The 24,731-nt window shown below is 40.1% G+C and overlaps 1 pseudogene; it reads left to right on the forward strand.

Annotated features, from left to right (window-relative positions):
- LOC117410606 (5'-nucleotidase domain-containing protein 1-like) overlaps nucleotides 1-24,731 on the forward strand; it is a 115,957-nt pseudogene that overhangs the window by 58,715 nt on the left and 32,511 nt on the right.

Raw genomic sequence — 24,731 nt, forward strand, 5'->3', positions numbered from 1 at the left:
ACAGGGATGGTGACAGCAGGTGCAATGAGACCTTTCCATTGTAGCTCTGCAATGACAGCCCAACCCAACCCTGAACCCTGTCCCTTCTCCATACTTTCCTTATGGTTATACTATGCATTTACTAGATCTGCACACTGAACACTATTAAATGTGGTAACAAAAAGAATTTCCTAAATTGCCAAGTTTATGCAAAAATATGGTTTATGTAAAGGTGTTTTTATATAAAACAAATTACCATATTATTGTATAAACTTAGCCAATTATTTTTGTTGCCAGTGTTTAGTGTGCTGATCCAGTGCATGTCCACGCTATTGTCTAAGGCACAGTAAATTGCTACTTGAGATTCTATACTATGCATTTGCCATAGTTTGCCTTGTTTATTAATAATCTTTACCATACCTTGGCATTCTTTACAATGCTTTAGCATGCTTTCATTATTTTTTATTGCACATTGTTATGCTTTTACAAGGCTAACTCTTTTAATATAAGGGTGAACACCCCAGGCTGCAGTTTACTGCCTCACCTTTACATATTTTGTATTTTTACCAATAGACAAATGTCTGTTTTTTCTCAGTTTCTTTCTCCCACTGAATACATATACAGTAATCCGTCACATATCCACCTAACCATTTATCCACCATGATCAAACTCTTCAGCAATGCCATTGATCAGAGAGGACTAGTTCAGATTGTAGATCCTGCCAGTTTTTTGTACACTGTGTATGTACTCTTGTATGCTGCCATTGCTGGTAGTGTCACGTGAGCTCTTCAGCATTAATACCCTGTGTCTTTCTAAAGAAGGGATTTAGAGGAGCTCCTTAATAAAAGCTGAATCTCAAAACAGTAATTGTGTGAATATAGTAATTGTTACAGCTGTGTATAATGGTATTTAAAACAGGATTCATTTACCAGACTTTTTACATATCCGGCCTTTCTCTGGTCCCACCGCAGTCAGATATGCAACGGATTACTGTACTACTTTGTGAGGTTTATGTCATGTCAGCAAGTGTTTTGTTTCTTCTTTGCGTTTTCAATTTCATGCTCTTTTTAAAAGTTTCTTTGAATTCTTCACCTGTTGGTATAAACCTTGGTGTTTCAGAGCTCCTGTCATTCCTTGGTTTTTATATCATGTCTTTATTTCGAGTGTATTTTTTCAGTACTGCGCTTCTAAAGAGACCGAAAAAATAAATACTGTGGCGTGTTTATAAAAACTGCAGATAGAAAAGCATTATTAGATAGGAAGGCATATTATTGCACTACCTAGTATGAAATGCACAATACAAGGATATATTTCTTGCAATAAAGTGTTAGATTACCATGGCAACAGAATAATATTCAATATTATTCTCTGGTTTGTGCACAGTTGATGTACATTCAGCAGCCCCTTAGTATTCCAGTTAAGTCATGCTTTATAGTCATTTTTATGTTGCTGTAGGATAAAGATTTTACAATGGTGAGGCTGAATGTGTTTTTTATTTCTGCCTGTACAATTCAGAGCACATCAAACTCTACTCAAACATCCTCATCCTGTAGAAATCTTCTCCGTAGCACACTGCACATGGGAATGTGAGGACTGTGAATGGTTTCCAGTAAGTTTAGCTAAATTTGTTTTTAATGAAAATCTCCTTCTGTGTTTGTAAATGAATGGCCTTTTAGAAACTAAGTAAATTAGGAGGAGTAAATGTTTATGTTTTTTCCCTTTTCCCTGCCTGTTTACCATAATTAGTCCTGCAGCTGTTGATTTTTGCATCCCGTCGCTGTGCTTTAATGTGTGAAACCAGTGTCGCAGGCTTGACTTTTGGGCAGAGCTTTTTAAAACATTTTCTTTATTTTTAGATTTAGTTTCGTTACGGGGAATGTTCCAGCGATATTTAAAAAGGAAATTAGTTCTGTAGCTGATAATCATAATGGATTAGAAATGTTTTCACCACACCCAATCTTGGCTTAATGTACAAAGTGTGTCATTTTTCAGTAGGGACAGTTTGTGGTACAGTACATTGCTATATGTAGACCCATAAGCCTGTGGGCAGTATAATAATAATCTTTATTTAATATAGCGCCTTTCACAATAAAAATTGCTGCAAAGCGCTTCACATGAATAAAAACATTGACAAATATTAGTAAAAAAATGCAAGAAAAGCAGCAAAAACAAAAGAAACACAGAACAGTAAAACAAGGCAGAGAATTAAAGGAACATCATTTTGGCAAAGCCAGTGCAGAGATGCTAGCACAGGAGTAATGTGATCTCGTCTCTTAGTCCCGGTTAAAATTCTAGCTGCAGCATTTTGTGTTGTTGCAGTCGAGATATAACATGGCTACGAGTACCAGAGAATAGGGCATTACAATAATCAATTCTTGAAGATACAAAAGCATGAATCAATCAATATCTGGATCGAAACCAAGATAGAACACAACCGGACAATCCTACCAGATTTCCAAGGCGATCAGTTAAAACAGAATGATCCACAGTGTCAAATGCAGCACTGAAATCTAATAGTATAAGAACCGAAGGAGTGCCCGCGTCAGAGGAGAACAACACATCATTAACCACTCTAATAAGAACCGAAGGTGTGCCCGTGTCAGAGGAGAACAGCACATCATTAACCACTCTAATAAGAACCGAAGGTGTGCCCGTGTCAGAGGCTAACACATCATTAACCACTCTAATAAGAACCGAAGGTGTGTCCGTGTCAGAACAAAACATCATTAACCACTCTAATAAGAACCAAAGGTGTGCCCGTGTCAGAACAGCACATCATTAACCACTCTAATAAGAACCGAAGGTGTGTCCGTGTCAGAGGCTAACACATCATTAACCACTCTAATAAGAACCGAAGGTGTGTCCGTGTCAGAACAAAACATCATTAACCACTCTAATAAGAACCAAAGGTGTGCCCGTGTCAGAACAGCACATCATTAACCACTCTAATAAGAACCGAAGGTGTGCCCGTGTCGGAACAGCACATCATTAACCACTCTAATAAGAACCGAAGGTGTGCCCGTGTCAGAACAGCACATCAACCACTCTAATAAGAACCGAAGGTGTGCCCGTGTCAGAACAGCACTTCATTAACCCCTCTAATAAGTGCTGTCTCTGTGCTATGATAAGGCCGAAACCCAGACTGAAATTTCTCATATGTTATGAGCTGCAAGAAATTTGTTCAGCTTACACAGCAACTACTCATTCTAAAACCTTAGACAGAAATGTTAGATTTGAAATCGGCCTGTAGTTATTAAGAACATTGTGATCTAAGGTAGGTTTCTTGAGCAGTGGTTTGCAGTCTTGAAAGAGTTCGGAGCAATACCTGATAAAAGGGAGCTGTTAACAATATTAACTGCTGTGGTATTTATTTTGGAGAATACTTCTTTAAAACTATATTAGCCAGATCCATTTGACTAATCAAAGAAAAATGCTCAAAAATGTGGATTGGTGTAGTGCAAGTAGCATAGTTTGACACATCTAAATTTGATACGCTGTTGAATATCTGATTCCTAATGTCAGTAACTTTTTTGTTAAAGTGATTCATGAAGTCATTACAACTTACTGATGATTGGACAGACTCTGGAGGAGGATTAATTAACTTAAATAGACTGAAATAGAAATTTAGGATTTTTCTTATTTGTTTCAATGAGATTTGAATAATACAGTGATCTTGTGGAGGATAGTGCAGCCCCGTATTTCCAAAATATTCGATTCCGAGATGAAGCCGCTTATTAAGACAGATTTATTACACAGAGATCTTATATTTAATTAAGCTAAACGGATAGTTGTCAATACAGTGACAATGTCTTGATTTTAATTTAATTATCAGAATATGAGCCCCTGGAAGCAGTTGGAGTAGACAGTGGGGGGACAGACACTACCTGAATAGAACAATTCAATTGTGAGGTTTGATCATATGGCTTAAATTTGTGAATAACTTCTCTTGGTAATAGTAGCAAGCAAACTAAAACACGTACAGATAAGACTGCAGTCAGAGAAGTTTACCTATCTCAAGTTTTAGAAGTTCTGTGGCATAACTTACAAGAGGACCTCAAAGTGTTTTACACAGATGCTATTATTATTTATTTCTTAGCAGACGCCCTTATCCGGGGCGACTTACAATCGTAAGCAAATACATTTCAAGTGTTACAATACAAGTAATATAATAAGAGCAAGAAATACAATAACTTTTGTTCAAGCAAAGTATAAGTGTGACTGTGGCAAAGTGCCCCGCCCCTGTGTGCATTTGTGTGATCTGTGTGTATGTTGCGTGTGTAAATGTTGGTGTATAGTCATTGGTACACGGGATATAAACGGGTCTGTGTTTCACGTGTATTTAAATAGTGTATATTTGTATTTAGGCACGGGATTGCACATCACGCACGTGCATTTAAAATATAATATGTGAACACGGGGTTTCACGTAATGAATTCACGTGCTGGGATTCAAGTGAGTAATTAATTAGTAATTGAATCCCAGCACAACAGTATATATAGATGCACGTTTCTTGCACTAAGGGTTGGGTGTTCGGAAGAGGAGAACGGGTGAGAGAGAGAGGAGAGTTAAAATAAGTAAAATCGTAAATATAAGTGTTTGTTCTCACCGTGTTTGTTTGTCTCCGTGCACCGTTTGTTAAGTGTCAGTCGTTTTGTCTGTGTGTTTATTTTGGCGTCAAGTGCCGTGTCCTGTTTTGTATTCCGTTGTTTAAACCTTTTATTTTGTTATTAAACGCTGAGTGCAGCCATTGCACTCAGCTCATCACAACCACCGTCTCTTTGTTTGAATTCCTGTCTGGTCTGACGCCACCCACTCTGGCCGTCTTTGTGACACGTGGTGTCATCGTGGGATAGCCGCGCCTCCAAGCGTCAGACCAGGAGGGGTTTTGTTTAAAAAAAAAAAAAAAAAAAAAAAAAAAAAAAAAAAAAAGAGAGTCAATGGCAGAAGACGCCATCAAACTGCGGGGCTGGTTCCTGGAGAATGCTGGGCTGGAGGCCCAGTCTCTGCCCATGGTCGTCCGGGCTCTGTGGATGATGGACTGTGAGAGATGGGAGGCATATCAGGAGGAACACACCCCAAACACCTTGGAGGAAGGTGTGGAGTTTGTCCTCAGCTACCTGGAGGCAACCATAAATGGAACAGCAGCCCAGGTAGCAGGACCACCAGCAGAGGAGTACCTGCTGTCCCCATCTCCACCAGCAGAGGGTGAGTACCTGCTGTCCCCATCTCCACCAGCAGAGGGTGAATGCCTGCTGGTTTTGCCTCCACAGCCCGAGCGGGAGGAGCCTGAGCGTCCACAGCCCGAGCGGGAGGAGCCTGAGCGTCCACAGCCCAAATGGGAGGAGCCTGAGCGTCCACAGCCCAAATGGGAGGAGCCTGAGCGTCCACAGCCCAAATGGGAGGAGCCTGAGCGTCCACAGCCCAAACGGGAGGAGCCTGAGCGTCCACAGCCCAAGCGGAAGGAGCCTGAACGTCCTACGCCTGAGTGGGAGGAGCCCGAACGTCCTACGCCTGAGTGGGAGGAGCCCGAACGTCCTACGCCTGAGTGGGAGGAGCCCGAACGTCCTACGCCTGAGTGGGAGGAGCCCGAACGTCCTACGCCTGAGTGGGAGGAGCCCGAACGTCCTACGCCTGAGTGGGGGGAGCCCGAACGTCCACAGCCCAAGAGGGGGGAGTCGGTGCGTCCACAGCCCAAAAGGGAGGAGTCGGTGCGTCCACAGCCCAAAAGGGAGGAGTCGGTGCGTCCACAGCCCAAAAGGGAGGAGTCGGTGCGTCCACAGCCCAAAGGGAGGCAAGTCGGGGCTTCCACAGCTCTGGGACCCAAGCCACCAGCAGAGGGGAAATGCCTGCTGGTTCAGCCCCAAGAGCCGGAAGGGGAGGGGTTACAGGCTCAACCCCCTGAAAATTTTTGGGGGGGAGAAGGGCAGGATGCTGGTGTCCCCCAGCAGCCTCTCGCTATGCTGCTGAAGGCAGCACGGCGTGCACATGCCCAGCCGCCACAGCAGAGGGAGCCAGCACCGCCAGGAGCAGAGGAGCTGGAGCTGCCTCTGCCTCCACCACCTCCAGGAGCAGAGGAGCAGGAGCTGCCTCTGCCTCCGCCACCACCACCGCCAGGAGCAGAGGAGCTGGAGCTGCCTCTGCCTCCACCACCTCCAGGAGCAGAGGAGCAGGAGCTGCCTCTGCCTCCGCCACCACCACCGCAAGGAGCAGAGGAGCAGGAGCTGCCTCTGCCTCCGCCACCACCACCGCAAGGAGCAGAGGAGCAGGAGCTGCCTCTGCCTCCGCCACCACCACCGCAAGGAGCAGAGGAGCAGGAGCTGCCTCTGCCTCCACCACCGCCCGGAGCAGAGGAGCAGGAGCTGCCTCTGCTGCCCGTACCTCCGCAGGGAGTACGGTGGCCGGAGCCCCAGAAAGGGGAGCTGCCGGCCACGAAGAAGGGGGACGAGGTCTGGAGACCACTTTCCCCAGCAGCAGTTTCGCTGCAGGAGTTCTTGTGGCCGGAGCCCCACAGGAGGGAGCTGCCGGCTACGAAGAAGGGGGAGGTCGGGGGACCACCTGCCCCCGCAGCTTTTTCGCTGCAGGATGGGACCAACAGGCTGTCAGCCGTGCCACTACCGGCAGGGGTGCTGACAGCATTGCCAGCCAAGGGCCCACTGAAGCCTCCCTTCCCAGCCCGAGACTTTGTTCTGGACTGCTGGGTTTTTAAGGGGGGAGGTGGCCGTTGAGGCCATGTGTGCTGCGCACAAGGGGGGGTATATGTGGCAAAGTGCCCCGCCCCTGTGTGCATTTGTGTGATCTGTGTGTATGTTGCGTGTGTAAATGTTGGTGTATAGTCATTGGTACACGGGATATAAACGGGTCTGTGTTTCACGTGTATTTAAATAGTGTATATTTGTATTTAGGCACGGGATTGCACATCACGCACGTGCATTTAAAATATAATATGTGAACACGGGGTTTCACGTAATGAATTCACGTGCTGGGATTCAAGTGAGTAATTAATTAGTAATTGAATCCCAGCACAACAGTATATATAGATGCACGTTTCTTGCACTAAGGGTTGGGTGTTCGGAAGAGGAGAACGGGTGAGAGAGAGAGGAGAGTTAAAATAAGTAAAATCGTAAATATAAGTGTTTGTTCTCACCGTGTTTGTTTGTCTCCGTGCACCGTTTGTTAAGTGTCAGTCGTTTTGTCTGTGTGTTTATTTTGGCGTCAAGTGCCGTGTCCTGTTTTGTATTCCGTTGTTTAAACCTTTTATTTTGTTATTAAACGCTGAGTGCAGCCATTGCACTCAGCTCATCACAACCACCGTCTCTTTGTTTGAATTCCTGTCTGGTCTGACGCCACCCACTCTGGCCGTCTTTGTGACAGTGACAAACCACAATTCAATAATACAGCAGATAATAGTGATAGTTACATCAGGGTATGATTAAATAGTGATAGTTACATCAGGATATGATTAAATACAAAGTACTACAGGTTAAACACTTGGCAGATTACAGTATTCGGAAGTACAGGATTAAATGCAGTAAAATAGGGGCAGCTATTGGAGTGTGACCTATTGCAATAATAAAGTAGGCTATGTTGAGCGTTTTTTGTCCTAAGAGGACACTTTTCATTCAAAGGGGAAAGTAGTTTTTCATGACACACTTTTCCCAGTCAGTCAGTTAGATGGGACAGCACAAACCACAAAACAAGACATAAACATGGAACACACATCAGCTGTGAAAAGCAAATTCAAAACCATGGGAAACTAATTCTAAAAGAGGATTACCATATTCAGAGGAACTTATTGGATGTCAAGTCCCAGAAACAGAGTACACCTTTCCTCAGTTTAATTGCAGGGGAAAAAACTCAGAAAAGTTGATTAAAGTAACTGCAAGAACGCAACATCAGATATAATTAAATGAAATGTATCTGGTTAAGAAGGAACACATTAATACGGTTGTTTTCAAAAGCTTTGGCTTCAGAACTTTTCAGTGCTTGTTGTCCCTTGGCAGTGCCTCGGAATTGGCTGGGGCATCAGACAGTCGTTAGTGGAGGCTGTCGGGTGGAGAGCCAGCAGGAAAGACCTTAGAAGAGGTTACAAAAACAATTAGTTTAGCATCTCCTCTGTAAGCAATCCAGGAGTCTAAAGAGTACCGCCAAACATGAGACATCTACAGAGTAAAGTTACAGACACGAAACAATTTATATTCAACAGACGAAAAGAGACTAAGAACCAGAAAAGGACTCAAGTGGGATTCTACTGCAGTACCTTTAACACAGCAAGTGATGCTTTAGCATTGTGTTCAATAAGACAACTAGAAGGGATTTATGATAATGTTGGTATGCCAATGAAAGATAATACAATGTTTATGTTTAAAAATTGGTTGTTACCCCTTAAGATGAAAACAAAAGTAAACCTTGTTCTATTGAAATGAATGGGAACGAGTTGGCTGTTCAGACAGAGTGCTGCAGCCTGACTTTTGTATGATAATGTCTCAATAGAGCTGGACACCTGTTTGAGCTGAAAACATCAAATTGACACTACACAGAAAACAGATGGCATTCCATTGCTATAACAATGCACACAGACCCCAAAGCCCCTACAAATACTCAATACAAACAGCTGGAAATGCTATAGGAAACATACATTGCCCTTGTTGTGACTAAATACCGGAGTAGAGCTATCTGTTTTGACATCCAGTTTTCCTTGCAATTTATTAAGCTGTTCTAACGAAATATGTAAAAATGTAAGTATGACATGTGTACATACAAACAGATGGACTTGTTTCCATCTGCCCAGATTTTGATACTCTCAATGCGTTCTTAGATTTTGCTTAGATTCATCTCCAAATAGAAATGTCAGAGTGACATATGCATAGACCTGCCGATTGTTGCCTTTCATTTAGCCATAGTTATGATCTCCACAATAGTATGTAAAACTTTCAGAACATAAGAAGATTTACGAATGAGAGAAGGCCATTCGGCCCATCTAAGCTCATCCGGTTCCTAGTGTCTGATTCATCTTAAAGAATCCAAGTGATTTTGCCATATGACTAGGTAACCCATTCCATACCCTCACCACACTCTGTATGAAAAAGTGTCTCCTTCCCTCTGTCCTAAGTCTATCTGCACTGAATTTACAACTGTGTCCTCTGGTCCTAGTTTCTGTACTGCACCTAAATTATTGGTTGGGGTTAACCATGTCAACTCCATTTAAGATTTTAAAGACTTCTGAAGTGACTTCTTCAAAGACGTTTTTTGTCAGGCAGGAGCGCCCTTTTCTGAATCCATGTTGGGTGTCTCCTATGATGCAGCTTCTATATAGCTACTCCTCTAATTGTCCCTCTCATGACTGATTGGCAGTGGCTTGGTGATAACCTCTTTTTGTTTCTTTAAGCACACACTCTTGGGTGTGTGCCGTCTTGGGATGTGTTAGTCTTAGAGCCCCAGTCCTCTTAGTACTTTGGTTTGATTTATACTTCATGCATCTAGGATTGTTTGAGGACTGTCTGTCAGGGGGTATGTTATTGACATCCTCGCTGGTGAAAACGTGTACGGATGGATGGATGGATTATGAGTTGTGCTCTCTTATTCATAGTAAATCATTTACGTGTAACATGCTTAGCAATGCTCTTGCTGCTCTTATTTTCATATGCACCAGTCCCTAAAATTGTAGCTGGTAACTCTGGAGTAAGCATCGCTCTTCAGTGGTGCTTTTATTTTTAATGTAAAGTTGTATCTTTGCTCGGATAACACTATGTAACACAATTTTTGTTCCTGGGTAGTAAGTGTTATTTCCTAATTGCTTATGCCTCAAAAGTATAGAAAATGGCTATTATTCCCCACAAACTTTGCTTTTTGGACAGTGATATTTTAAAATTTACCTATTTCCAATGAGAAAACGGGTGAATTTGTGTCTTTTCGTTCACATAAAGTCAGAAAAAAACAACATATGAATCCAAATTAACATGTATTTATACTAAAGTAATACAAAAATGACTACAAAAGATTTAGAAGTGAGTAGTTTTTCGAGATTTACGATTACACTGTAAATAACTTTCACGAATCAGCCCCCAAATGTAGTCTCCCATCATGTTCTCGTTATACTGTCCTTGGTAGCGGCGTTCAAAGTCCAGTATATCCTGGTGGAAGCACTCGCCTTGCTCCTCCGAGGTACGCGCCCATGTTCTCCTTGAATTTATCAAGATGAGCATCAAGGATATGGACTTTGAGGGACATCCTACAGCCCATTGTGCCGTAGTTCTTCACCAGAGTCTCAACCAGCTCCACATAGTTTTTGGCCTTGTGATTGCCCAGGAATCCCCGAACCACTGCGACAAAGCTGTTCCAAGCCGCTTTCTCCTTACTAGTGAGCTTCTTGGGGAATTCATTGCACTCCAGGATCTTCTTTATCTGTGGTCCGATGAAGACACCGGCTTTGACCTTTGCCTCAGACAGCTTAGGGAAGAAGTCTTGAAGGTACTTGAAGGCTGCCGACTCCTTATCTAGAGCTCTGACAAATTGTTTCATAAGGCCCAATTTGATGTGCAGTGGTGGCATCAGCACCTTCCGGGGGTCCACCAGTGGCTCCCACTTGACGTTGTTCCTCCCCACAGAGAACTCGGTCCGCTGTGACCAGTCCCGCCTGTGGTAGTGCGCCTTGGTGTCCCTGCTGTCCCAAAGGCAAAGATAGCAGGGAAACTTGGTAAAACCGCCTTGGAGACCCATCAGGAATGCCACCATTTTGAAGTCTCCTATGACCTTGATGCCATCTCAGAAATATGCAGATATGTATCCACTTAGGCAGCTGGAACTAAACTGAACTGGTGGGCTTAAGGCCCCTGTATTTATACTACTATTTATATTACTGGAAAGTTCTAGAAAGTTCTAGAAGTTACTCCAAGTTTACTCAGCACTGAATCTATCTGGAATGTTCTGGAAAATAGGTAAATTTCAAAATATCACTGTCCTGGTCACAAAAGCAACGTTTGTGGGGAACAATAGCCATTTTCTATACTTTTGAGGCATAAGCAATTAGGAAATAACACTTACTACCCAGGAACCAAAAAAAAAAAAAAAATTGTTACACTGTGTAATACATAACTCTCATACAACACTTCCCTCTGCTGGTTTTCCAATTAAATTACATTTGTATTTATTGAAATCAAGACAACTCTAGACATATACATTTAAATTGCTGGTTTGCAGTTCTCAAAGGGGTAGTCATACATTAGAATTACAGTACTTTAAAGCTCTTTATTTTAACAAAGATATGCTTTTTTTAAGCATATATTAGATTTTTTTTATATATATATTGAAGTACAGTAATTCAAAAAGTAACTTTCTAGTGGATGTATATAGTTTTGAATAAACTACAGTAGTACATGTGATATGTGTGCTATATCAACTTTAGAATATAAATTGAAGGTACTTGAAGGCTGCCGACTCCTTATCTAGAGCTCTGACAAATTGTTTCATAAGGCCCAATTTGATGTGCAGTGGTGGCATCAGCACCTTCCGGGGGTCCACCAGTGGCTCCCACTTGACGTTGTTCCTCCCCACAGAGAACTCGGTCCGCTGTGGCCAGTCCCGCCTGTGGTAGTGCGCCTTGGTGTCCCTGCTGTCCCAAAGGCAAAGATAGCAGGGAAACTTGGTAAAACCGCCTTGGAGACCCATCAGGAATACCACCATTTTGAAGTCTCCTATGACCTCCCAGCCGTACTCATCATACTTCAAGGCGTCCAGCAAGGTCTTGATGCTGTTGTAATCCTCTTTGAGGTGCACCGAGTGAGCCAGGGGAAGAGACGGTTACTTGTTACCATTATGGAGCAGCACGGCTTTGAGGCTCCTGGATGAGCTGTCAATGAAGAGGCGCCACTCATTCTGGTTACAGGCGATTCCGATTGCCTCGAACAGCGTCCGGTTAATCTGGAGCCATATGGTAACCCTATTTAAATTGCTGGTTTGCAGTTCTCAAAGGGGTAGTCATACATTAGAATTACAGTGCTTTAAAGTTCTTTATTTTAACAAAGATATGCTTTTTTTAAGCATATATTAGATTTTTTATATATATATATTGAAGTACAGTAATTCAAAAAGTAACTTTCTAGTGGATGTATATAGTTTTGAATAAACTACAGTAGTACATGTGATATGTGTGCTATATCAACTTTAGAATATAAAATGATACTGCTAGCCCCAAACCTTTTTTTAAGTGGCAGAACTGGAAATGGCAATCACTATTTATTTGTTTATATCACCATACATGTATTTGTTTTCTGTAAAGTTAATAATAAGAAATCAGAGTTTATACCTTACAGAATATAGGCAGCACAATAATGTGTTTGGCCCTTCTACAATACCATCCTCTAGTCTATTGTGTTCACTAAATTACACAGATGCTCCTAGAAAATGGCTACAGGAAAGAAAAAACACACATGAAAGGATAATAAACTGTATTATCTCCAATGGCCAGTAGATGTCATCATATATCAGCATATATTCAACAAGTATTGGGACATGTAAATTACATTGGGTGGGGTATTTTTGTTCATTGTAACCCACTCTGACCCCTTGCTTACTAAATATCATGGAATTATTTGAACTTACCATGCTTAGCCATTGTTTTGCAGTGCATTCACTATGCTTTTACTCAGCTTTGCTATTATATGTGTATTATATGTGTTACCAGCTGTGTCAACATCAAATCTCCTCAAATGCTGAATAGAAGGGGTGGGGATTAGGAAATCAAATAGAACGAAACAGCCAACTGTTTTGTGAGAAAGATTACTCAGTAACTTATCTGGGATTCTGGAGCAAAGTGGTTTGCAGTGCGCAGGTGTGATGGTGATGCGGTGCTCAGGGATGATAGACACTAATACAGTTCACAGTCAAACACAGCTCTTTAATCAGTGGGGTTGCTAGTTTGGCAACCTTAAATAATAGTACCTGGCTGTACACAACAATGTGTATTGCGCAGGTAAAAACACAGGGCACAATCACGAAATAATAATGCTGTTCACACACACTTTATACACACATGCTCACAAGTCCAATATTGCAAGTGGTGATTCAATACAGTTAATCGTGACAGCATTGGTGTAGAGTGATCCGGGGTGGGTGCTGGCTTTAGCGACAGCCCCCAGATTAGTTAGCCGCCTACAAATGACACATCTAACAGTTATTAGACAATACAAAACAAGACAAAACGCTCATGGTTCTATTCTTGCTGTACTCCTTTTACAGGTCCTTTCGTAACCATAACAAAAGGAACACATCGCTCGGCCACATTCCCTGATATACCTTCAGTCACGCCCCCTTTGGTAGAGAGTGCAATCAAAACTGTATATGTGGCAATGAGCATAACTAGTAAAGCCTGTTGATTATAGAGATATGTGGGTTTGCTGACTGGATGAGTGGAGGTCCAGGGAACTGATCAGAAAGACCTACAAAATAAGTGTAGACGTAGTTTCATGATGTGTCCACAAGGGGGCAGTAAAGTCTTAATGTTACACCATGTAACAAAGCCTTATGTCAGCCAGTTTTAAAGCTGTCCATCTTATTAAAATGAAAAGAGCGTGAGTACACTGCATTCATAGATTTCTGCCTTTGTGGTTTTAGTGAAAGTCAACTATAGCATTTAGCTACCAGTTGAAATCATAAAAAATAGTGTGCCACACATTCAGGGCTTACTGCATATTAAATGGGTAAATGTGTAGTGTTTTTTTTTTCTTTCTCAAAACTATGAAACTTTCTCTTTTTAAGTTTTATATACTTTCCTAGTATATTTATGACATGGAAGCACACTTGAATATACCTGTGTTTGATTGAATCTATAATGGTTTTGCAACGGTGACTGCTAAATCTATCACCAGAACCCATTTATTGTGGGTAAAATGAGAAATATCCAACCAAGTCGTGCTGTGTTGATAATGAACACAGAGTGTGGTACCAGCATTGATAATGAATACAGAGTGTGAGGTACCAGCATTGATAATGAATACAGAGTGTGGGGTACCAGCATTGATAATGAATACAGAGTGTGGGGTACCAGCATTGCTAATGAATACAGAGTGTGGGGTACCAGCATTGATAATGAATACAGAGTGTGGGGTACCAGCATTGATAATGAATACAGAGTGTGGGGTACCAGCATTGCTAATGAATACAGAGTGGGGTACTAGCATTGATAATGAATACAGAGTGTGGGGTACCAGCATTGATAATGAATACAGAGTGTGGGGTACCAGCATTGATAATGAATACAGAGTGTGGGGTACCAGCATTGATAATGAATACAGAGTGTGGGGTACCAGCATTGATAATGAATACAGAGTGTGGGGTACCAGCATTGATAATGAATACAGAGTGTGGGGTACCAGCATTGATAATGAATACAGAGTGTGGGGTACCAGCATTGATAATGAATACAGAGTGTGGTACCAGCATTGATAATGAATACAGAGTGTGGGGTACCAGCATTGATCATGAATACAGTGTGGGGTACCAGCATTGATAATGAATACAGAGTGTGGGGTACCAGCATTGATAATGAATACAGAGTGTGGGGTACCAGCATTGATAATGAATACAGAGTGTGGGGTACCAGCATTGATAATGAATACAGAGTGTGGTACCAGCATTGATAATGAATACAGAGTGTGGTACCAGCATTGATAATGAATACAGAGTGTGGGGTACCAGCATTGATAATGAATACAGAGTGTGGGGTACCAGCATTGATAATGAATACAGAGTGTGGGGTACCAGCATTGATAATGAATACAGAGTGTGGTACCAGCATTGATAATGAATACAGAGTGTGGTACCAGCATTGATAATGAATGCAGAGTGTGGGGTACCAGCATTGATAATGAATACAGAGTGTGGGGTACCAGCATTGATAATGAATACAGAGTGTGGGGTACCAGCATTGATAATGAATACAGAGTGGGGTACCAGCATTGATAATGAATACAGAGTGTGGGGTACCAGCATTGATAATGAATACAGAGTGTGGGGTACCAGCATTGCTAATGAATACAGAGTGTGGGGTACCAGCATTGATAATGAATACAGAGTGTGGGGTACCAGCATTGATAATGAATACAGAGTGTGGGGTACCAGCATTGATAATGAATACAGAGTGTGGGGTACCAGCATTGATAATGAATACAGAGTGTGGGGTACCAGCATTGATAATGAATACAGAGTGTGGTACCAGCATTGATAATGAATACAGAGTGTGGTACCAGCATTGATAATGAATACAGAGTGTGGGGTACCAGCATTGATAATGAATACAGAGTGTGGGGTACCAGCATTGATAATGAATACAGAGTGTGGGGTACCAGCATTGATAATGAATACAGAGTGTGGTACCAGCATTGATAATGAATACAGAGTGTGGTACCAGCATTGATAATGAATACAGAGTGTGGGGTACCAGCATTGATAATGAATACAGAGTGTGGGGTACCAGCATTGATCATGATTACAGAGTGTGGTACCAGCATTGATAATGAATACAGAGTGTGGGGTACCAGCATTGATAATGAATACAGAGTGTGGGGTACCAGCATTGATAATGAATACAGAGTGTGGTACCAGCATTGATAATGAATACAGAGTGTGGGGTACCAGCATTGATAATGAATACAGAGTGTGGTACTAGCATTGATAATGAATACAGAGTGTGGGGTACCAGCATTGATAATGAATACAGAGTGTGGGGTACCAGCATTGATAATGAATACAGAGTGTGGGGTACCAGCATTGATCATGATTACAGAGTGTGGTACCAGCATTGATAATGAATACAGAGTGTGGGGTACCAGCATTGATAATGAATACAGAGCGTGGTACCAGCATTGATAATGAATACAGAGTGTGGGGTACCCGCATTGATCATGAATACAGAGTGTGGGGTACCAGCATTGATAATGAATACAGAGCGTGGTACCAGCATTGCTAATGAATACAGAGTGTGGTACTAGCATTGATAATGAATACAGAGTGTGGGGTACCAGCATTGATAATAAATACAGAGCGTGGTACCAGCATTGCTAATGAATACAGAGTGTGGTACCAGCATTGATCATGAATACAGAGTGGGCTTTTTTTGACTTTGCCTGTGTAATTTCTGTTTGAGTCTATATCCTATTGTCTTTTCTGTAATTTCTCCTTTGTTTGTATGTTACATAAGGAGAAGCTGCCACCATTCACTGTCAGTACTGATCCACTGAGCCCTGGTCTTAGTGGATTGCCAGCTCTAACACTTCATGTGATGAATACTCACACTGTGCTTGTGATGTTTTTCTAAGCCCTCTTCCCTCCTGCTTGTGAAGAAAGGAACACCACTTCTCACTTACGCTGCACATTCTTTGTGCTGCATGAGTACTGGAGCAGTGCTTCCTGTTTATTCACTTCGGGAGTGCTTGGCAATAAGAAGTGAATCTGCATACGCTGAGCTCTGGTATTCATTATCAGACTTCTTCCTTCAACTGGTCATTCTTGCCTTCACTATTTTCTAAATTTAAAAAATGAATTGGAGAAACTGTAGAAAACGTGTTTACCTTCTTGTGAATAGATATGTTCACTAACATTAGTTCCTGTTTGCAATGCTTGTTTTTTCCTATAATGCCTTTCCTAGCTAAAAAAAAAAAAATGCAGCGGGCCCTTTGCCACTTTAGATAACACCCCTGTTACATGGATTCTTTATATCCGCCATGGGCTAATGGGCAGGATTTTCAAAAGTTTGTAAAAATAATAACTCCAGTGTTAATCAAGAAATCGGTATGTAGCACTGATTTGGGCATTTTCAAGCGGTTGTTATACCTATTTAATTATTAAATAATCATCCTAATGTGATTTCCAAAACTATGTTGATTTACAAAATAATGTTAACATCTTAACGACCAGTGCTTCTTGCGACTATTTCTTTTGTTTGCATGGGAATTTAAAAGCAAATCTGTGTTTTAATTAACAGGGTTTTTAATTAACGAAAGAGTATAACTCGCCTTGAAACAGACATTTAAGAGATCACGTCTGTGATGCTGACGATACAGAGAGGTGTACAGGACTAGAGTTAATTTCTTACAGACTACCTTGATAATTCAATATTTGTAGTTATGAAAATATTATAGCCTTTTCTATACTTGTGGTTATGAATGAGATTTATTCACTTGTTTTAACCATTTGTAACCTTACTGAACGTTTGTTGTATTGCTAAAATTACACACCGTTATTTACACCCAGTATAATGTTACTACCAAGAAATTATCAATGCAACTGTAGCTTGAATTCTGCATACGTACATTATGACAGCTGACATCTACTGTAGATTTTATTTGAATTATACAACTGAAGTCTTGGTATAGAAAATGGCATGTTAGATATTAAAATAAAGTTTCCTTCAGTGATTGCGGATTTGCAATGCTTCCTTGGCTTTTAACACCTGTGTCTTATCCACACAAGAACGAAGAACAGGCGTCAAACAGCGATGCACTAGGAATGTGATCGAGATCATGGACATGGATTTTGCCTAAACGTATTTGTAATGTTGTCAGACTCCCCCCACACTTTATGTACAATATACACTTTCACCTTCACATGCTTGTATGCATCTAAACTGTTCTTATAATATTTATCGTGGAGGCGAGCAAATAGTAACAAAGAAAATGCATCATTAGAGGAATTCATAAACAATTATAAACAAATTGTCTATTGGGTTAGGGAGTTCTATTGTAATTTTAAAAGCTTCATAAATATATAATGAAGTGTTACATACATGGTGTACATGTATAATAACTAACAACTACAAACACCAATGACACTTGAAATGTATGTATTTATAACCTACAATCGTACATATTAAAATACATACAATTTCAAAGCATTAATGGATTGATTTATTAACACATTTTGTTAGAAAATCACTTGCTAGCTCTCGTTACTATACCACAAGGTTTTTGAAAATCCTGCCCAGTAATAGTTACCTGTTTGATATTCTATTAGGTGTGTTCTCTGTCATTTATCTACTGTTTTTATGCTTCAATCATTTTATACCAGGTTTACTAACTATTCCAACTAAACATGTATATACTTGTTCAACAGCTTCTAAAAGCTGCATTTCTGAACTTAGTTTGAAAAATACCAGCAGGGATGTGCAACTGTGCTTTCTGTCCCCTTTGATTGTGTGTAGAGATGTGTCCATATCAACTCATAGTTGAAATTACAGTTTCTTACCTCCTAGAAGTCATTTCTAAAACCAGCTCACTTAAAAGAAATGTAGCTACTCACCCTCTCCCCCACCCCAACACACGCACACTGACCTTTATGAATACAGCCCTTAAACATTTGGCTCATAATCACATACTGTACTGTAGCAAGTTCACAAGGAATAACATTTCTAGGTTTTATTGATAGCATAAGTGAGGACATTCTGCTCTTTTTTGTAAACTGTATTTCTTGTAAACTGTATTTTTCACTAAAAAAAAAAAAACCTCAAATGTTGCCTGACGTAAGAAACATCAACACAGTATGGAATGCCTTTGGAAATGGAATTCCAGTGTAAATCTAATGTTCAGTTCAGGGGCTGTAGGCTGCTGCTTTAAATCTTCAACATACTTCTTCTTCTTCTTATTCTTTGGCACGCTATTCCTCTTACACCGTTTAAGCTAGAAATGCCGTTCAAACTTTAAAACGTGTAGACTGGTCTGGAATAGTGTGCTTGTATACAACTTTTTGATGTCTTCTATACTTTTTAAACTATTAAGCTTTTTGTCCATTCACTTTAATGGGACTTTTTTCAACATTCTAAAGCTCCCCATTGTTTAAAAACTCATGGTGTTCATTATGTGTTTAATAAAAGCTGATACTGATTCATTTGAAAGTTTCCAAGCATGAGGAGAACAGTTTTATAGGTCTGCCTTTTATTTGACACGGGTGTGGTTGAGATCCTTGAATAACTTCAAGAAGAGAAATAATGGGAGTTTGTAATGGAACTATGCATACAGGATAACCAAGTTGTATTTCATTTCTGTCATTTACAGTGTGATCCATGTCTCCATGTTTCTCCCCTTCACCGTCATAGGGTACTGTAAACAGGTGGGATTTAGTGGAAAAGGCTAAACAGATGCATACTCCAGGTGGTGGTCTCGGGTTCAGGAATGTAATGTTTCCCTTTGTGTTTGGCCAGATGACACAAATTGTCTATCGGTTTAGGTAGAGATGATAATTACCCTGCTAATATAGGTACATGGCAAGTGACCTGTAGTTTGTTTTAATTCCCAGCAGGTGGCATTGCTTTGTATACTGGTCTTATCATGCAGCACATTTACTTGGGTTTAAACCCAGGATCTGCTGACTGTTAGACCTCCTGTCTCAGTTACACTCACAGCTAACCATAAGTGTATACAACAACCGCACCTTCTGAAACTAATTTAAAAGTTCCCATTCATAATGTTGCTTGATGCTAAATAATGGACAGTACTGTGGGCGGAAAAGCTGGTAATTTGATTGGACCATTGCTGTTGCTTTGGAGTGCTGCAGTGTCTGAGGTCCGATGAAGTATTCCATTATTAGACTTCAGAGCCATTGTTTGTTTGTGCTGCTTTAAATAATCTTTCACTGAAGTAGCTGAAACAGGTAAAAGCTGACCAGGTGATCTGAAGTGGTGTGAGAGAAAGGTCACAAGAAACCCGGAACTGTTTTAGGTAATGAGGGAATATGTGGGTGTTCCTTCCTGCATTCCTAGTAGCAAATGTACAGTAAGACTGAACCGATTGCATTGATAGGGTTATATATCTCCTTCGCTCATGATTTTTAAATTAGATTTTTAGACATTTTAAAACAGCGTGTGTGAAGTTCAAAAAGATGTCCTGCCGCAACTTCAAAAAAGCATTGACAACACGTATCCTATAATGTCTGCAATATAAAATAGATACAACATGGTACAATTATACACACAGGGACTATAAGCATATTATGAATTATACGACAGTGGAATTGACTACCCCACTGTCTCCTATAGGAATTCTGATATATAATCATGTATAAAGCCTTAAAGTTTGTTTTTCTTGTACACTTAACCAGCCCTAAAGTTATTTCTTAAATATATTAACTGGGAATAAATTAATAGTTCAAGTGTTGTTGGACAAACCATGCAAGTTGACTAAATCAGCACGCATGTTTGATTTGTTGTCAATGTTTTCAGGATCGGTAGTTTTGAAGAATTGGAGCATTCACTTCTCTATTGTGTTTGGACTGATTTTTTCTTTTACACACAGTGGCAGCAGTGATAGGCTGGTATTGTATGAGATCTTCATTTGGCAGCAATAACTAACCTTGTAATTTTTATGTTTCCCTTCCCAGAAAATACTGCCACGTATTTTCCAAGTGTGAAAAAAGACCCAGGCAAATATTTGCAGCCCTGCTCAGAGGCTGTGAAAGCCTGGTTGAGAAACCTGAAGAGTGCTGGAAAAGTGCTTCTGTTAATAACCAGCTCCCATAGTGACTACTGCAGGCTTGTATGTGAACACATTCTTGGGTGAGTGTAATATACCACATGTAAAAAAAAAAAAACAGCAAAGCTGGTTTACAGTAAGGCATTGTAATGATTTCCATTCAGTGTTTAACACACCGTACACTATTACGTAATACATGAAAGTGTGTTTCTCAATCAAATATATTTCATAGAGGTGGATACAGCTCCATATTATGACTTGTGTTGGTTCCCTGATCCTGCTATTCAAATATCCAGGCTGTACAATATGAGGAAAATTGTGTTAATTCAATAAACCATTCATTTGTAACACATGTGTACTGTGTCTTTGGAAAGTGAAACTGAATGTCAACATAGAACTGGGTGTTTCTAAATGACACACAGTGGCATTCATCCAATAATTACCATACCACATTCCAGTTCTATTCAATTAAAATATCAATTAAAATACAGAGCCCGCTCCTTCTCCACCCTTGCTCCGCAGTGGTGGAATGACCTTCCTACAGATGTCAGGACTGCCCAGTCCCTGACCACATTCCAGTGCCTCCTTAAGACTCACCTCTTCAAACAGCACCTGTAGAACTCCTCTGTTTGTATCCTGGGACACTATCCCTTCATGTAAATGTGCTTTATTTTGCTCTTATCTGCCCCCTATTTTACTGCATTTAATCCTGTACTTCAGAATACTGTAATCTGCCAAGTGTTTAACCTGTAAAACTTTGTATTTAATCACATCCTGATGTAACTATCACTATTTAATCATATCCTGATGTAACTATCACTATTATCTGCTGTTATTGAATTTTGGTTTGTCACACTTGTACTTTGCTTGAACAAAAGTTATTGTATTTCTTGCTCTTATTGTATTACTTGTATTGTAACACTTGAAATGTATTTGCTTACGATTGTAAGTCGCCCTGGATAAGGGCGTCTGCTAAGAAATAATTAATAATAATAATAATAATAATAATAATAATAATAATAATAATAATAATAATAATAATAATAGTAGAATGGAATTACTTTCAGAGTCATAAGCTCTGCTTTCTACTCACAAATGCAACGTTATGCTTTTGAACTGAGTTAGTTTTTGCATTAAGGAATGTTGTTTTATGCCGAGGCGTTTTCATATAGAGGCCAGACAGCCTGCAGGAATGTGTAGCTGTTCCTGTCACATGCAGCTGGATCGCTGTTTGATAAACGGCCCAGTCAGTGTTTTAGTAGCCCCCCCCCCCCCCCCCGTTCGGGATTTCGTCCAGACAGTGTTATTGTCCACCTAATCAGGTCCAGGTGGAGCAATTCATCAGACACCTCTTACACGTCTTTGTATTTTTGAATTATTAATTTACTAGAAGTCCTTGTTAACACACATATTTCAATACCAGATTATGTACCTGCCCTAGGCTCTTGTTTTAAAAAAAATACACTGACACGGTATTACTACAGTAAAAAAAAAAAAAAAAAAGAAGAAGCATAAAAGAAACTGCCAACTGTAAAAATATACTTCTTCTGCATAGATTCTGATGAACAGCTGCTAACATTCTAGGTCTTCTTTAGAAGCGAGTGTAAGATTTGACCCAATTTTTAATCTTTAAAGTCAGGCCTACTGTGTCAAAAGGTTTATGCACTCCATTTCGTCTTTAGCCTCAGTGGAGTGGTGTTTGTGCATTTATTTCAAACTTAATAACACATAACATGGGCAGCAGTGTGGAGTAATGGTTAGGGCTCTGGACTCTTGACCGGAGGGTTGGACTCTTGACCGGAGGGTTGTGGGTTCAATCCCTAGATTGCTCCAGTAAAAACCCATCTGTATAAATGGGTAATTGTATGTAAAAATAATGTGATATCTTGTAACAATTGTAAGTCGCCCTGGATAAGGGCGTCTGCTAAGAAATTAATAATAATAACATAACATTGTGCCCATTTTTGTCTCAGGAAAGATTTTGAGGAACTTTTTGATGTTGTCATCACAAATGCTTTGAAGCCTGGTTTCTTCTCCCAAATACCAGAACAGAGGTCTTTCCGAACTCTTGGTGAGTGCTGAGATTATCAGAGGAGTTAGACTGTAGACTGTTGGTAGTCAGTGATGCTGAGGAGAGCACTCATCATTTACAGTGCCTCCCAATGAGCCAAATGACAATGAGTTACAATGACAAAATAAAGCATGCTCCTGGGTGTTACTGGAAAGGCAAGGTTTGCAGAAAACCACCACGGAAAGCAAAGCTATGGTTACAAGTAGGGGCAGTATCGAACAGTCAAGTAATCGAATAGTAAATAGTGACAGTCGACCTCAGGAATGGATAGTCAACAAATCAGATATGTGGAGTTGTAAACCATTATCATAAATGACATATTAGACCCTTAATAAATACTATTTTAACCTTAACTATTCAACTCTGTGAGATTAGTAGTCATTCTACCACTTGTTGCAATGAGAGATGTAAGCATGAATATTCCTTTGTAGCAAAGTGTTAATATTCTGTTAAAGGTATGCCAATAGGCTACGGCTGCTACTAATTGTATTGAAGTGTATTCTTTAGCTACGTGCTATTAATACGTGCTTATGGTTACCTCTCCTTTGTCAGCAGTGCTACTATCAGAATAGCTACAAGGTAATATGAACTTCAGTCAAGGTAAAACGAAATATGTCTGCTAAAACATGTGCAATTCTTAACTCTGAATGAATGGAGTTTCACAGAAAGGCTAGAACTACTATAATTATTATAAGAGAAGTATTTTGTATTAAAATACTTTCCAACAACGGGTGTCAAGGCTATGATCTTAAGGATCGCAAGCTAAGGCTTTATTGCTTGAGCTGCAGACATTTCAGTGGCTTCTCAGCGAGTCTAGAGGTGTGTATATCTCAACTTTGTACTGTATTTGGAATTGATATGTATAAACATGTACAGTGCAAAACAGATGATCCTGTTTAGAGATTAAGAGAAGTGTTGTGAAATTCCTAAGAATGTACTTTTGACAATTTCCCTGGCTGTTTTTTTTGTTTTGATGCCAGGTTTCATTGGCCTTGTGTTATTTGCTCTGAAGTAGTGCAATAAGCATTTCTTAAAGGGTACATAAGGACTTTTTATTTTATTGTGTTACATGTTCCCATGTGTTGCTACAATTGTTTAAGTAACCTGTGTGTATTGTTTTAATTATTATTATTGTTTTTTACATTTTGACCACCTTTTAAATTGCATTCCACTGCTTCCAAGATGGCTTCACATGGACCTGCATGGACCACTCAAACTAGTGGATTTACCAGTGAGTAGGAGGATGATGGGAAATTTAGTTCTTAGAAATACATGAGGCCATATTGGAGCTATAATAGAAACAGCCAGAGAGCACTGCAATTTAAAAGTGAAAAAAGTGGTCAAGATGTAAAAATAATAATAATTAAAACAATACACACAGGTTACTTAAACAGTTGTAGCAACACATGGGAATATGTAACACCATAAAATAAAAAGGTCCTTATGTGCCCTTTAACACAAGACTTGCACAGGATTGCATTAGATAAAGTGTACTTCTATCTCAGTAAGATGATGATTCTTCAATTTGTCCCTTGTATTTGATGCACCCCGACCCATGGAATGATGTTAATTGTACCGAACTGGCACTGGCCTACTCCCTACAGGCATTCCGCATTTGGAACGTGCATTACCAAAATCTAGAAAAGAACATTCCATTCTGGGTGCAAAAAGTCACAAACAAGCAAGTGTTGCATTGTCAGCCTTCAGTCGCTGGCCTGTTGTACAAAAAGAGGGTTATGTTTTGCACTACCTCAGAGGGTGGATAAATAAGCTGCGTTTCCAATTGCATAAACACTGTCTTTATAAGAACATTCTGTTGTCTGTATCTTGGCAATTGTATGAATGATTTGTTTCTCTCATACTGTAGTAGGAAAATATGATAAGCAGTCTGGGAACTTTTATGTATTGTAATTTGTTGATTTTAGTGGGGGGGGGGGGGGGGACTGAAATAAAATGCCTTTTAGTGTGTTGTCATTTCTGTGTCTAAAAAAACAGTTTGCACAACACTCATTTTTAGTACAAACGGTCAATTAGATTTTGCTATTATCCACCAGTAGGAATTGCATAAAAAGACACAGGCCATGAATTATTATTATTATTTGTATCATATCATACTTAAGGAAGCTTAAGAAAACTGTATAATTAGTCTTTTGTTTATCATGAAGGAAAAACTCTCAAGAATAACATATATATATATATATATATATATATATATATATATATATATA

Source organism: Acipenser ruthenus, chromosome 6 (genome assembly GCF_902713425.1).
Source record: "Acipenser ruthenus chromosome 6, fAciRut3.2 maternal haplotype, whole genome shotgun sequence".
Taxonomy (NCBI): Eukaryota; Metazoa; Chordata; class Actinopteri; order Acipenseriformes; family Acipenseridae; genus Acipenser; species Acipenser ruthenus.